Here is a 14,182-nt window from a genome sequence, read left to right as displayed (position 1 = left end):
GTCACCCATTCCCAAAACATGTCACATTATGTGAGAACACAGAGTGGTTTTATTTTAATTAAACCCAAGGAGCTTTGATATTGGCAAACCCATCACTAACACACTAAACAGTATGTTTCGTGGAAATAAAACAATACTCACAGAAGTACTTGAGCGTCTCTTCGATCTGCTCGTGTGTGAGTCCCAGAGCGACTTCTGGTGGCAGCAGAGGCGTGTGCAGCCAGTCATCGTTGTCGTACCCAAACACACTGTCTGCTCGAAGAGTGTAGTTGGGGCGAGCCTCTGATAACAGGCTCACTATCTCCAACTCTGGCAGATCTGAGCAAAGGTCTGAAGCACGGGGAGTGTTTGTGTTTGAGCGTGTGTTTGAAGATTCGTAAGTGTATGGATGAGGAAAGAAAAACACAGAGAGGAAGAATCATGTCAACAACCATTACTAGGCTGACACATCACCTACAATAGCACACTGCCCTCTACTGATAAATGTAAGAACCTACATTATTCTCTTTCTCAAGTGTATGTATTTAAATGAGCCACATGTATGCTTTATGACCAACCTGTTAAAGTTGATACATCGTGGCTGGGCCGTTGTCCCAGATCCCTGAGGTTCCCAGGTGAAGCAAGCTGAAGAGGCTGGGGGTCCACATCCAGGGCCCCCGACGCCTCCCCCCGCCCCTCATGGAGGGAGAAGGCTGACTGGGAGTCCAGGTGGGCCTCTAGCAGCCAGGAGGGACGAGAAAGATGAGTGGGAGGAGAAGGAGAGGATGGAGGGGAGGCAGGGTGGGACAGCTTGACTGGGGCTGGAGGGTTCAGGTTGAAGGCAAGCTCAGAGCTGGGTGTCCCACTGTGGGACTGAGGCCCCCTGGTGGTTCAGGGAGAAAACACAGGCTTCCAGGGCATCAGGCTCTGACTTGCTGAGTGGAATATGACTAGAAAGAGGAAAACAGAAAGAAGAAGAGACAGAAGAAAATAGAGAGGAAACAATATATCTATGATTTAACAAAATAGCAAAGAAGGTATCATATCATTATCGTGTAAAACAGCAACTCCACTGACATAATGTACTACACACCACTTTCAGTCATATGCATAATGCATTGCCTCTTCTCATGGTAAATTTTAAGGTTATTATTTTCTAAAAACCTTCCCCACAGTTAACAAAAGAAGTCACACACCATAAACAACATAGTGAAAATAAACACACAGAACAACACTGAAGTTGTTACCTAGGCTGCCATTTCTAATACATCTAATTACAGTATGTAACTGAATAAGATTCATTTATTTTTCAAAAGATCTGAACTCTTCCAACATCAAACCTTTTGTCTGATCAAAGAGCCTTTCACTAAAAACAAAGCAGGGCCTGGCCTCCTGTCTTTGTTTCGGGGTCACAAAGATACAGTTACCACAGCGTAAAGATACACACAGATCAGGTTCCCGAGCAGAACTGTAACACTCCCAAAAACACACACAGCACATGCTATATGAATTATACACAGAACCATAAACACTACAGCTACAGCCAACGAGTCAACCATACATGTGGTAATATACAACAATATGCTACACGGATTACAACAAAACATGCATATGGAAGATCACAATCATTTAAGTCAAAATACACAGGTATGCTTACAACAAAGATTTTATACTGTACTTTTTAATAATTAATAATAAATACTGTATCTACTGATTTATACATAGATTATTCTCACACAGTTCAAATAGCTGTGTGTTATTGTTGGAATAATGCCTTTCTCATAAAGTGAAGTCACAGAATGGCTTCAGGCTTTACCACAGCTGGTAACAAAAGGACACTTGATATCTCAACCCAGTTATTGCAGTCAATAAAACATGCTGGCCAGAGGGCAAAGGATTAGGCCCAATTAAAACAACAGCTACTAGATGGCCATGAAAAGTACATATGCCCATGACACACACAGCTGAAGACCGCTGCTGTGTACACATCAAAACACACCCACCTGATTACCCAGGAATGAAACCCCACCCCCACCCCCCTCCTCATTTCTCCACTGCACAGTCCATTCAATCAGCTGAGTGTTTTGGTTTGTAGCCAACACTTCGCCATAAATCCTCTCTCTCTCTCTTATAGATGTCAGTGGAATCCCACCACACACATACATTTAAGCTTTTATATTCACCCGCTTGAGACCAACCATTCCTGGTTGTAAATCTACAGTGTGTGTGGTGTGTGCAAAGCATAAAGGTTCTCACTTACTCTTAGCCACAACAGAATAACACTCACTTAACACAGACACTCTGGGTATAATATCTTAATTTTACATGCATACAAAGCAGCAGCTATGTACTCGTTGAGAGGAAAGAAAACAGGCATGTCCAGGCTCTTCACATTAACGCTCTGTCATCTCCAATTTAGCCGTTAGTGAAACACACACTTGGTTAGTTAACTATGCAGCCAAGCGAGACCCTGTCAGCCACTTAGGGGTGACACTAGGGGACATGGTTATTAGCCATCTCCCCCTCTTTTGTATTCATGTCTTTTTACTGTTCTAGGCAGAAAGCCAGAGGGAAAAAAACACACTGTCAGCTGAGTAATCATCTACAGCATCATTCACACTGCCGAGCTGCAGAGAGGATTAGCACACCATCCTCAGAAACAACAGAAAAAATGGCCAAAACAGACTTTAAATGCCATCAGGGATTTTTGTGTGTACTGTAACCAGACTCAATGTGATAATAATCTAACAAAAACAGTAATAAAAATAATCACATGAGCCAGAGTAAGAAAGACTGGTGCTTCATGCTACTGGCCTGAGGTCACGTCTGAAAAGAAACTGCGAAGCAGAAAATCCTGCCTCTGACCTTGGAGCCTGGACTGGACCTGAGCTGAACTCAGCAGAGGTTAAGGCTGTTTGAAAAGCTCTGCGTTGGTACTCTGTGCAAACAATGCCCTTCCAGGAGGGTGTGTACGTGAGCGGAGGCACACAGGACTGAAAGAGAGATAGCTGAAGGAGGGGGAGGGAGGAAGAGAGGACGCCTGCACTAACGGGATAGAAGGAGGGGTGCATTTGAGACATGGGGACTTAAGAGAGAGAGAAAAATAATAATAATTGTTAACATTTTCTATTAAGTCTGTCAGTAGCAGATTGAATGAGCCACATTCTATAAGACTAAAGGCTCTTTTCTTTATCTTTTCTGTAACTAAGTGACGGGATCTACAACATTGAACTTATAGCTGCTCAGAAAACAGTAAAAACAGCAAGTAGTTCACTCATGCAAAGTCCCAGTTAACTTCTGTGGCTGGGACAACATAGCAGTGTTGGTCACACACATATCAGAAAAACAAGAACTAAAACAGTATGTCTTACAAACTTAAAATTAAATGTAGTGGAACCAAGGTTCAGTTACTTGGAGATCCATTTAGCAAATGTTTTTTTTTTTTTTTAACTCGCATGAAATGTACATTTGCAGAAGTACTTTGGTCCAAAAAACTGAAACCAATGAGTTTTAAGGCAGTCAATTTTAATCAGCGTCAACCATTTTCCCTTTGCATTTATTTTTTATTAAAGATTATCAATAAAAAATTGACAGATTGACAGAACATAATTGAGAGACAGACAGGAAATGTGAGTAGAGAGCCTCTCTAACGCTGTACAAATCACAGTACATCAGTATGTTGCCTGTTTCATGTTAAATAAAATTTACTCAAAAATTTGAATGGAACATACTATGTCACAATTCACAGACTTTTTGTAAAGTGATGTGAAATTCCCTAATGTCTAACTTATGAAATTGTTAGTCACATTTAACTGTAGCTTTAATATTTATCTCCAACATATCCTGATGTTTGTCTGCACATTTCATTTCAAACTCTTTTTAACACCTTACTATACTCCATAAGTTAGACTGCACTCAGTCAACACAGGCTAAGAAGTGTCCACATAACTAACATAAATTTGAAGAATGAGGACTTGCTGACTGCTAGATACATATTTGATTAATGAAAAGTTTCAGATTTCAGTTTGATTGCAAAATGTAATAAGGAACTGATAAGTTGCAAATGAGTCAGTACTTGAACAAGATCATTTATTTTGCAATCAAACTGAAATCTTTAAACTTTTCATTAATCAAATATGTATCTAGCAGTCAGCACGTCCTCATTCATCAAATTACATTTAACCAATGGATCTAACTAAAAGGATCCTCTGTGTATTGAAAAATAACAGAGGTGGGTTATAGGGAATGAGGAGGAAAATAAAAACACACTTTCTGTTGATTCAGCCCAGAGTACAGGAGCAGGCAGTAAGTGCTCTGTTTTCCAGGATTATTAATGTAACAGTAAAGTTAACAATATTCCATAGGATATGAAGCCTACCTTGAATCTACTTAGAAAATTAGGCCTACTTTCTCTTAACTCCAGCATGTATTACACTACACAGGCCTCCAGGGCACTAGAGAATAAAGCACACAAGGTCTGGATGATTGCAGCAACTGAATGATTAAATGTCATTAGAGTTTCTGAGGCTGAGCCAAGAGGCTCTGCATTACAGAAATGCAGAAATCTGAGTTATTCTGCTTCACAGCACTGATAAGCATAAACTACTTCAGAAAAATACCTCATCACATGATGATATTGGTAACCGCATAGCAACGTGGTGTGATATTACAAAGCTAGCACAACAGAAAATCATCAAAACTTTAAACAGAAACGTTCTTTGAAAGCTTTATTTCCCCTGAATTTATCAACATCACCTGACTTTTCTGTGGAAAATGCCAAGATCCAAACATCAGGTTGGAATAAATATTTGAACCTAATCAGCTAAGAGGATACAATGACCCAGCAGGGCATCTGCAGTGTGTTACACTACAGAGATAAGCAGACGTGCATCAGTTCACGACCTGAGAACATCATCAAGTCCACAAACAATTCACAATACCTGCAATCTGCTCACACTCTCAGGCACACATCCTTATCTTACATAGGTTGTGAGGACACTCAGTGACGTAATGCATTTCCTAGCCCCTTACCCTAACCCATCACAACTGCTAAAACAGCCCTAAAATTGTGAGGACTGACCAAAATGTCCTGACAACGATGGTTTAAAACCTAAATTTGTCCACACAACCATAGAAAGATGAGTACGCACACACACACACAGACATACACACCCACACACAGAGCATCACAAGACATTTATGGACCAATTTAACTGTAATATGATGTTGGACAAATAACACGTGTCTATCTGTATTGCCTACACGTTGATCCTTCACACCACTCCAACCAAACAAGACAGGGAAAAGACAAAAAATATTAGTGAAAAAAAAAAAGAATTAACAGCACTGTATGTCATCTTCAACTTATTTTCATACTGGGCTGAAACCTTTAAGTTAATGGAATTACTTCAATTCAAAATGTAACTATAGCCTCAGTGTCACACACACCGGTGTGTTAGACTGACAGTTATAATCCCATAAATGACATAATGTTTTCATTACTGGAAAATACAGTCGTTCTGAGCCACCAACTTCCTTTATGGTTAAATTAGGAGAATCGTTTGGTTAACAATTAACAATCCATACTAACTGTGCCACGTTCCCATGAAAGGACAAGTATATTAGTCATTTTGTGATATCAATCATAAAGGAGACTGTGGTAACAGTTGTGAACAAAGAATTCAAAGTCACACACGAGCAGACTATAAAGCCTGGTGTCATCTCGCCAAGTTGGTCATAGATCACTTTCTTAAAATGATATTTAGGCTGATATCTCTCATACTGTTAATAGCATCTTTTTTTTTTTATATCAGGCACAGCTTTTCACAACATATGTACAAAGCCCACATCACAACAAAAGGCAGGATGTGATGCCAGATACAAAACAAATATTGAAGTTTAAAGAGCGCTGGAGAGGTACGGGAAATGGACTGATAAAGACACAGTGGCTCACATGAAAACCTAGAAAGTGGCAGAAGAGAACAGGGCAACAACTAATGATTATTTTTAATATTGATTAATCTGTCAATCAGGTTTTTAAATTTATCAGTTACTCATTTAGTCTACAACATCATAGGAAACACTGAAAAAATGCACATCACAACTTTTCAGGAATAAAGCAAAATCCAAATATATTGTTTAGAATAAAAGAGAAAGCGACAAAGCGTCACACTGGAGTTAGTGAATGTCAACGACAAACTATTAAATAATTATTAAATCTGTATGTGATTAAGTGACTAATTACAGTACTATGAAAGAGTACAGCGTTCAGATGAATGAGAGAACAAATGGACAGAGAGACAGTCTGACAGCTAGACGGCATTAGAAACAAAACAGATGAACAGGAGGAAAAGAAAATAAGAAACAACCTGCCGGTGTAGGACCTTAACGTGAGCAAGAATGTCACCCTGACAACTGGGAGAGCTATATCTGGATAGCAACTCCACGTGAAAAGAAAGTGGTCTCAAAAAGCCAAATACCAATCACTCACTCTCTAAAGGGCAATCTGCTCTGTTCACTCGAAATGCAGTCCCTCAGATCTGCTCCAGGAGCTTATAAGGGACACACAAAACTCTGGTCCAAAACATTCGACCCATATTCCAATGTAATCACCTTATAGATCTTTGAGATTTATGCAGGAATAAAAACTTGTCGGACTCAGATTTAAAGATTAGGCAAGTGTACAGCACAGAGTTAACTGAGTTACTGACTGCCATGACCTTTAAAACAGAAATGCTACTGAGAGAATAAGAGGCAAGATTAACATAATTATTCCAGACCGCAATTCCCATCAGTAATATCAAAAGCTCTCGCTGTGTGTCTGCAGTAAGACGGCCAGGGGTGCTACTATTTTGCTAATACAGTAAAACAGATTCAGAAGGAGCCAGTGGACCAAAGGCAACCTAAGGCCCATTTTGAATCCAACCTGATGAATTTTAACATATTAAAATACATATTGCTGTCTTTAAGTACCAACCAGATTCCCTGAGTTTGAGCACTTCTCTTGAGTTTTCAAGAGCAACCTCTGAATGTGTAACTGACCTGAAACCACATTTAACATTAACTACATAAAGTGCACACCAGATTAAACTGAGGCTCGGCTGTGTCACATTCACTGTGTAGCAGGTTACTGTATAGCACTAAGTGTCTCAGAGACACACACACGCAGGACCTAACAGATTTCTGCATGCACACAAGGGCAATTATCAACCTTTAAAAACCCTTTCAAGAGGAGAGAACAGTCTCCACTGATAAGTGATTAAGTTAAAGACACAGAAAAGGTAAACAACGTTTTAAAGTACAAACTCTTCAGACGCCAGCTGTACTGACTCAGTCAGTCAGCATGATTTACCATGAATACCAGCATCTTATATTCTGAGTATTACTACAGAAATTCTCAAATGAATTGTCTTCTACATATTCTGTGGTGTTGTGTTCAGAAACAGCTAAACATAAAACAGCAACAGAGAAAATAAAAGAGGAAGTCTCCCTCACACTGTCACATCTGAAAGCTCTGATACAAGAATAAAAGAAGTCAGAACAGAATATGAAATCACCTTGGGACATCTAATCAGCGAGGTGGGTTCAAAAGTACAAAGAGGCAAGCCTTAAGTAAAATTTAAAAGTTACCATGACTGATTCAACTTACATGGTGGTAAAATCACACATAAATTCTTTTATTTTCCCCACACAAAATGGCACAGTTAGGCAGACAAAATATCCCTTTGATTTAATTCAGCTTTGTTGACATGACAAGTATTAGGAGGGGAGAAAAGCAAACAGGTAAAAGCCTCTGTGCTGGAACAAGGGACAGCAAGGGACAGCATGCTTAGCAAAATGCTAATAACACTGGACAAGCATGTGAGCTTTTGAATTAATTTTAAAAAACTGAAAGACTTACCCCTTCCACTGCAGTAGTTATCTTAGCATGTGATGATCTGTGTAGGAAGGCTATTATCTTGTTTAGTATATCTCCATCAGATTGAATAACCTCTGCTATTAGTGCTCTTTTACCGGCCGGCTTCTGTCCTGTCCTGAGTGTGTCCTGTCAGAAAGAGGGAGGGAGAGAGCAACAGTGAGGCAGGGTGGAGGTGGGGCTGAAGGAGGAATGAGAGGGGAGGAGGAGGAGGGACATACGGAAACAAGGCTTGCTGAGACACAATGGACAGACAGAGGCAACTTAAAAGAAGAACGAGACATTGGTCTGCGAGTCAGCACTAGTCCAGGTTATTGTAATACAGCAGCAGGTCAGGACTTTCCTCTTCCTCATGGACGCAGTCATTTGCATCAGTCATTGCAAAGCTCCAGGCTATGGTTTCTACTGCCAAATTAGACCTACATGTATAGTTCAACCTTTATCACAGCAACAATGCCAAGTCTGTTTTCCAGCACTGCTGGTCACTGATTTACAGACAGTAATCAGAAATTAATTACTAGCTATGTTAAAATGAACAAACGGACACTATTTTACAAATCAATCTTGTAGATGCTTTATCCTCTTAATGTATTTATGGATGTGTCGTTTGCTTAACTACAGCATTGCAGATTCCTCAGAGTGTCTACCTTGACATTGAATTTTTAATGGACGCTTACATTTGGAGGGCATTTACAGTATCTTGATGGCGAGTTTAGATTACATCTTGGGGGAATAATGAAAACCCAGATATTTTACTTATAGACAGAAGCAGTAGTGTGTACAGAACAAATTTAACATGCAGCTCACAGAGGCCTCTACTGTTTGTTAAATCTGGCTTAACTTAATGCTGGGGAGAAAATCACACTGTACTGATTCAGTCAAAACAACAAACAGGAATACTGGAAATGCATGAACTCTGAGAAACACAAACAGAGGTACTGTTAATGCTATCCAACTCTTCTGCCCATCATACTAATGTGGGACAGTTATTTTCGGTTATTTTCATGCCTTTGGAAACTATTACATTTGTAGTTAGTTCTGGTTTGTATGTTTATTCTGTAATTTTATTTAAGGATTGCATGTTCACCCAAAAAAGGACACTGTAGTTTTTTATGGCTCTTCTACTGGTTCTAAAATAGAATCAAGTCTGCTACCTCCTGTTATCTAACATACCTGATATAGCCTGCTACACAAGAAACAGCTAAAATATTTAATTACATCACACAAGATGTTGTCCAAAAAGTAAGCAGCTTGAAATTCCTCAACTTTGCTGTACTCTCTGAGCCGAATTAGTTCTTTAAGGAACCACTGCTAAACTCCACAGACTCATTTACTGAAAAGAACAGAAAATTATTTCTTAAAGTAAACTTTGAATGTTTGGGCAGTTTTTCAAGAAACCGAGTCTGCTACTGAGTCCTTTTGCATTTTAACCGTTTTTGTTTTTCGATCCCTGAGAAGAAGAACAGAAAAGCGAGAAAGATCGAGGAACAACTGCAAGAAACTGACAGACTATTTCTGGAAGATTATATAAAAGTGAAAATGAAACTAGATGTTGTTTTGCTCTGGTTTAATGTCTGTGTGAACTGCACCAAGGGAGAACAGACAGTTAAAATTACTCAAAAATACCAATAATAATGTTGGTAAGAGTGTTGCTGCCAAAGGCTATTGCTGAGTCTATCTCTCAAAATACTAAAAAGTCAAATAAACCCAGTCATATGATCAGAGGAGTGTTGGAAACAACAAGTAAACAAGTAAACAAGTCAAAAACTAAAACGAATTCAACTCTGTATTACTTCAATTTCTGTACTGGTTATATATAATCAGGAAAAAATAAAGCTATAAAAAGATGGAGAAAAAACTGTGAGGGAGAGAAATCATGTTTAAAAAAAGAGGCCAAGAGACTCAAATCTTATATATAATATAAAAAAAAGAGCCAAAGGAGAAAGAAAGACAGGCTGAGAGAGATTCATTTCCCACTGGTTGTACAAGAGGCGTAATCATGTGCTTCTTACCTCATACAATATTCCATACCTAGACTTCATTCTAGTTTGTATTTGGGTTAGCAGTGTTTTCCATTCTGCCTCTGTGTTGTCAGTACTTTCAGTCTCAACCAACTGTGTTGAACACACACAGTGAATGATGTGCAGTTTACACACAAAGATCCCATTCATGTCCCACCAGATTCTGTGTGTACAGACTGAGGGTGCACCTTCTGTCAGTCTCTGATGTCTCACTCTACAGCAGGAATAAAAGGTACACACAAGCTATTGTTAAGGATTAACAAGAAGGAGATGACTTTTTTTAAACTACAAGTACTGGAGTCACAAGTGTTATGACAGAGGAGGGTTTGTGGATGTAAGGTGATGTTTTGACTCTTAACAGGTTTTAATGGTTACTGAAAAGGTGACTGTGTTTTACACACTACTGTAAAATAACCGAAACTATCATTAGAACTCAAATTGACCTGACAGATGATTATTAATCCTTATTTCACAACAAGGCAGCAGCTCTCATTATGACAGACAACAAAATTAGCCAAACCGTACCGGAGAGGTCAAGCCCGACGATAACTTGCTAGCTACAACTTTATTTAAACAAAACATTTTTTTAATTACACGCAACTGCTTCATTCACGTCTGACCAATGTATCGACGCAGATGTTATTAAACTTAAGGTGTTGGTGAAGATGTTTAAAAAAAAAAAAAAAAAAAAAAGCAGGATAACTTTAAATCGTCTCATCAACACTTCCACCCGCGGAGGAATCCCACCCTGCAGCGCTGTGGAAATCTCCCCTCACCAAGTTTGGACAGTTTCGGGAGAAGCGACAGGTCTAATACAGAACTATCCATGAAATGACAGTAAGAGGTAAAGAAAGGAGGAGTTAAACTTACATGTTTATTTCACTCGTGTCTGTCCGAGGTCGTAGTCGGCGCTGGAGTCTCCCTCAGCAAAGTTGAAGCTCAGCTGTCACAACGGCTGGTCTGCTCTGTGTTCCATTTGGTCATCTTGAAAGCGAGGCATCATGGGACATGTAGTTCTGTTACGAAATGCATTTTTTTAAAATCACACATCCGTAGAGTTGTTTTTATGATTGTTTGTAGTGCACCATTTTTTATCTTCCTTTTTTGTTTGTTTGAAAAGAAGAAACCTGAACCTCTGGGACTGTCTCTTATCTTCTACACTCAGTCCACATAAAAAAATGTTGTTTTCCCCACTCAATCCTGCAGGAAGACCCTGACTATAACTTTCCATACATATCATTCTTCTGCATGTAATAAATACGAAAGGGTAAAAGACCCTCATGTGGAACCTGAACGAGGCTCTATACCAGCAACTGGTCACATGCAAAGTATTTTAAGCCAAAGAAATCACACACATCACATCCTTTGGATATTTTTGGTTGACCTATCTGACACAGATCATACAGACTGAGCCGGCACATGAAAAATGACAGATGACAAACTTTCATCTCTGAACCCTAAAGACTATAATCTGAAGCATAGTCTGCTAATAAATAAACAAAGATTAGCTATCATTTAGCAGATACAACAGATCTCACAGATGATTTACTCACGTATCTTAACCAGACTCACTTCCATTAGGAACGGAGACCTCTGCAAGCTTCACATCTGTCTGATTGTCATGTGTGCCAAGACAAGAACATCTGTAGTTATTTTTAGCTGCCTCTTTTACTTCCCAAACCAGCAAGGACGCTCATGTGTGGCTGGAGCAAATGCCGAGCTATTTTAACTCCGAGAACCATGCAGCAAACCGGTCTCAGTATGTGCACAGACATACTATGTACTCTCAAAGTTACACACACACACACACACACACACACACACACACACACACACACACACACACACACACACACATACGTCTGATCTGACCAAAACAGATGCCTCTCATCTTGTTGAGTGTGAAGTGATGATGATATGTGAGTCTCTGTCTACCTCTAGTGGTAAAAGTCTGAATGAACTGAAAGATTTTACTGTGATCAAAAGGTCTCTCTAAACTTTTGTGGATATCTTCATAAAATGCAAGAGTTCTAATTTTAAATACAAAAATACTAATTTGAAATCAACCTGGTAGATATGTCTAACCAAAGCTTTAAATTATACTAGACTAACTGCTTCTCTGCTACAAGAAATGTTGCTTGTTCTGTCCAAAAGCCCCAGGACAGGGATGAAGACAGCCACAAAACCATGTTTTAATATTCAAAGTATATAGTATCGCTCTCCTGGTACAGGTGGTCGGCTGCAGCTCTACATTGTTCCAAAAATATTCCTCAGTGGACAGCCGACGCTACAGTCTCTGCATGTCTTCCATTTGTAGGTGATGATTAATAATTTACCACAGCCTCCATCAATCCACTGAGCTAGTGGTCTGCTCCAGGCCACTTCCTCTCCCAAGGACAATGGGGCCATTTCCTGTGGGTTGCGAGGCAGAGGACCGGCGAGAGCAAAACAGGCGAGTATTGTAAAGCAGGGACATCATATCAGTGTGTCCTGCCCTTGGAATGAAAGACAGACTTAGCCATCCAGTTAGATTCATGGTCTGTTTGCTGGGAGGTTGCAGGGCAAGACTGGAGCCAAGTCCGCCAGACACGAATGCAGACATCTCTCTGACTCAGGACAACAGGATATCCAGAGAGTTTCTCTGGGCCTATGTCTAACTCTGTAAACACATTTCATATATTACAGAGACAGAGAATAAGAACATGTGGAGAACCTTCTGCACATGAGCTCAGTGAGTGTAAGCAAACAGCCTCTAACTTATTCTCAGTGAGACGAAAATAAGCTTTGACATAAAAATAAAGCCTGAACAAAAAAATGGACAGCAATGAGTCCAGATTATCAGAAGGTGAACACAGAGTCAGTGCTGAAACCAAAAAGACAGGTGGTTTTGGCAGGGTCGGCATGAGCTGCGGTCCCACAAAAATCCCACTCTTTTAATTCCTGGCTAATTTTCAAAATAAAGAGGCTGCTGTGTTCAAAACAATAGCACCATTCATGTCACTGCAGGCTCTGTGTCCACTACCCAGGGATATCTGAGAAAGGCAAAACAAGTCAAAGACAAGCAAAATACAAGAAAGAGTCATGGCTCTGACGGCAAAACGTAGATTCATATGGTCAGGTCTGGGGATATAAGAGCACAGTCCACTTCACTGAATAGTCTTAATAAACATCAAGCCACACGTGAAAACCCAAGAGGGTCAATTGGGCCTGAAGCTATTTTAAAGACAGGGCTGCCAGTCCTCACTTACTCTGACAAATATAATGGCCTATATAACTATCACCAGCCCCGCAGGCCTTGTCCCCCTCCACCCCTGTCTCTTTTAGTGGTAGAGACACAGATGATGACTGTCACAATGGCCACATACGACAGAGTCGTGACAGTATGCCCTGAGGCAGGACATAGTGTATAGCCTGACCTATCTGAGTCCATCGTTCAGTCTGAGCCTGTCTTACACTCAGCCAGACAAGTTCCTGTGCACACTCTGTTGTTGTGTCAGTCTTAAGTACACCACCAGTGTCTAACAGAGGAGGGACTGTTTTTTCTTCTTCTAACTTTTCACACCTAAAATAAGGAAGCAACAGACAGACACTTTTGCAGCTTGTAGTGTTTTAAAGTCTCTCTATTGTCATCAAGTTTTTCTTTTTCTTTTTTTCTCTGCAGGGAGGAGCAGAGATGGTGCTGTCACAGTGGTGTTCAGAAACCTCTTTATCAGCAGTTATGTTTGAAATAATTTTAGCTTCGGTTATGGGACCTCTCTGAACTTTCAATACACATCCATTAGAAACCTCACTCCAACATGTTTTGGATTCCTTACAGATCCCCCAACTGCTTTAAAACTCTTGTAATTAAGACAGGCACTCACATGTTAAATGGAAAGGTTTGGTTGCCTATAAAGTTTCCACAGTCAATCAATTATCAGTTATGTCTATTGATACAAACTGAATCAGTTGCAAGTTTTATAAAAGCTTAATCTTTTTTTTTTTTTTTTTAGCAAAAATGCCAAAAATTATTGATTCCGCAGTCGAAAATGTTAATATTTGTTTTTCTTCTTCTACATTAATAAAACTGAACATCTTTGGGTTTTGTACTGTTGGTCTGAATAAATCAGGGCTTAATTATATTTTAGAAGTTTTTGATACTTTAAAGACCAAACGACGATCTGAGAAAGAAATTTACAGACTGACTGAAGCCGTGAGCGATTATTACTTTCAGTCCGAGTCATCTTGGTGATTCTGCTAATTTCACAATCAATTTCTACAGAAGAAA

At 39.7% G+C, this 14,182-nt stretch overlaps 1 long non-coding RNA gene across 1 annotated transcript; it reads right to left on the bottom strand.

Annotated features, from left to right (window-relative positions):
- Window positions 1-721: 721 nt before the first annotated feature.
- Window positions 722-10,906, bottom strand: LOC121181043. Its single transcript, XR_005893984.1, has 3 exons — window positions 10,786-10,906; window positions 7,880-8,023; window positions 722-929 (listed from the first exon to the last, which is right to left on the bottom strand). It is a non-coding gene; the product is annotated as an uncharacterized LOC121181043 (long non-coding RNA).
- Window positions 10,907-14,182: the final 3,276 nt, after the last annotated feature.

Source organism: Toxotes jaculatrix, chromosome 4 (genome assembly GCF_017976425.1).
Source record: "Toxotes jaculatrix isolate fToxJac2 chromosome 4, fToxJac2.pri, whole genome shotgun sequence".
NCBI lineage: Eukaryota > Metazoa > Chordata > Actinopteri > Toxotidae > Toxotes > Toxotes jaculatrix.
Note: the sequence above shows the minus strand (reverse complement) of the source record. Positions and strands in the feature narration are given on the sequence as shown.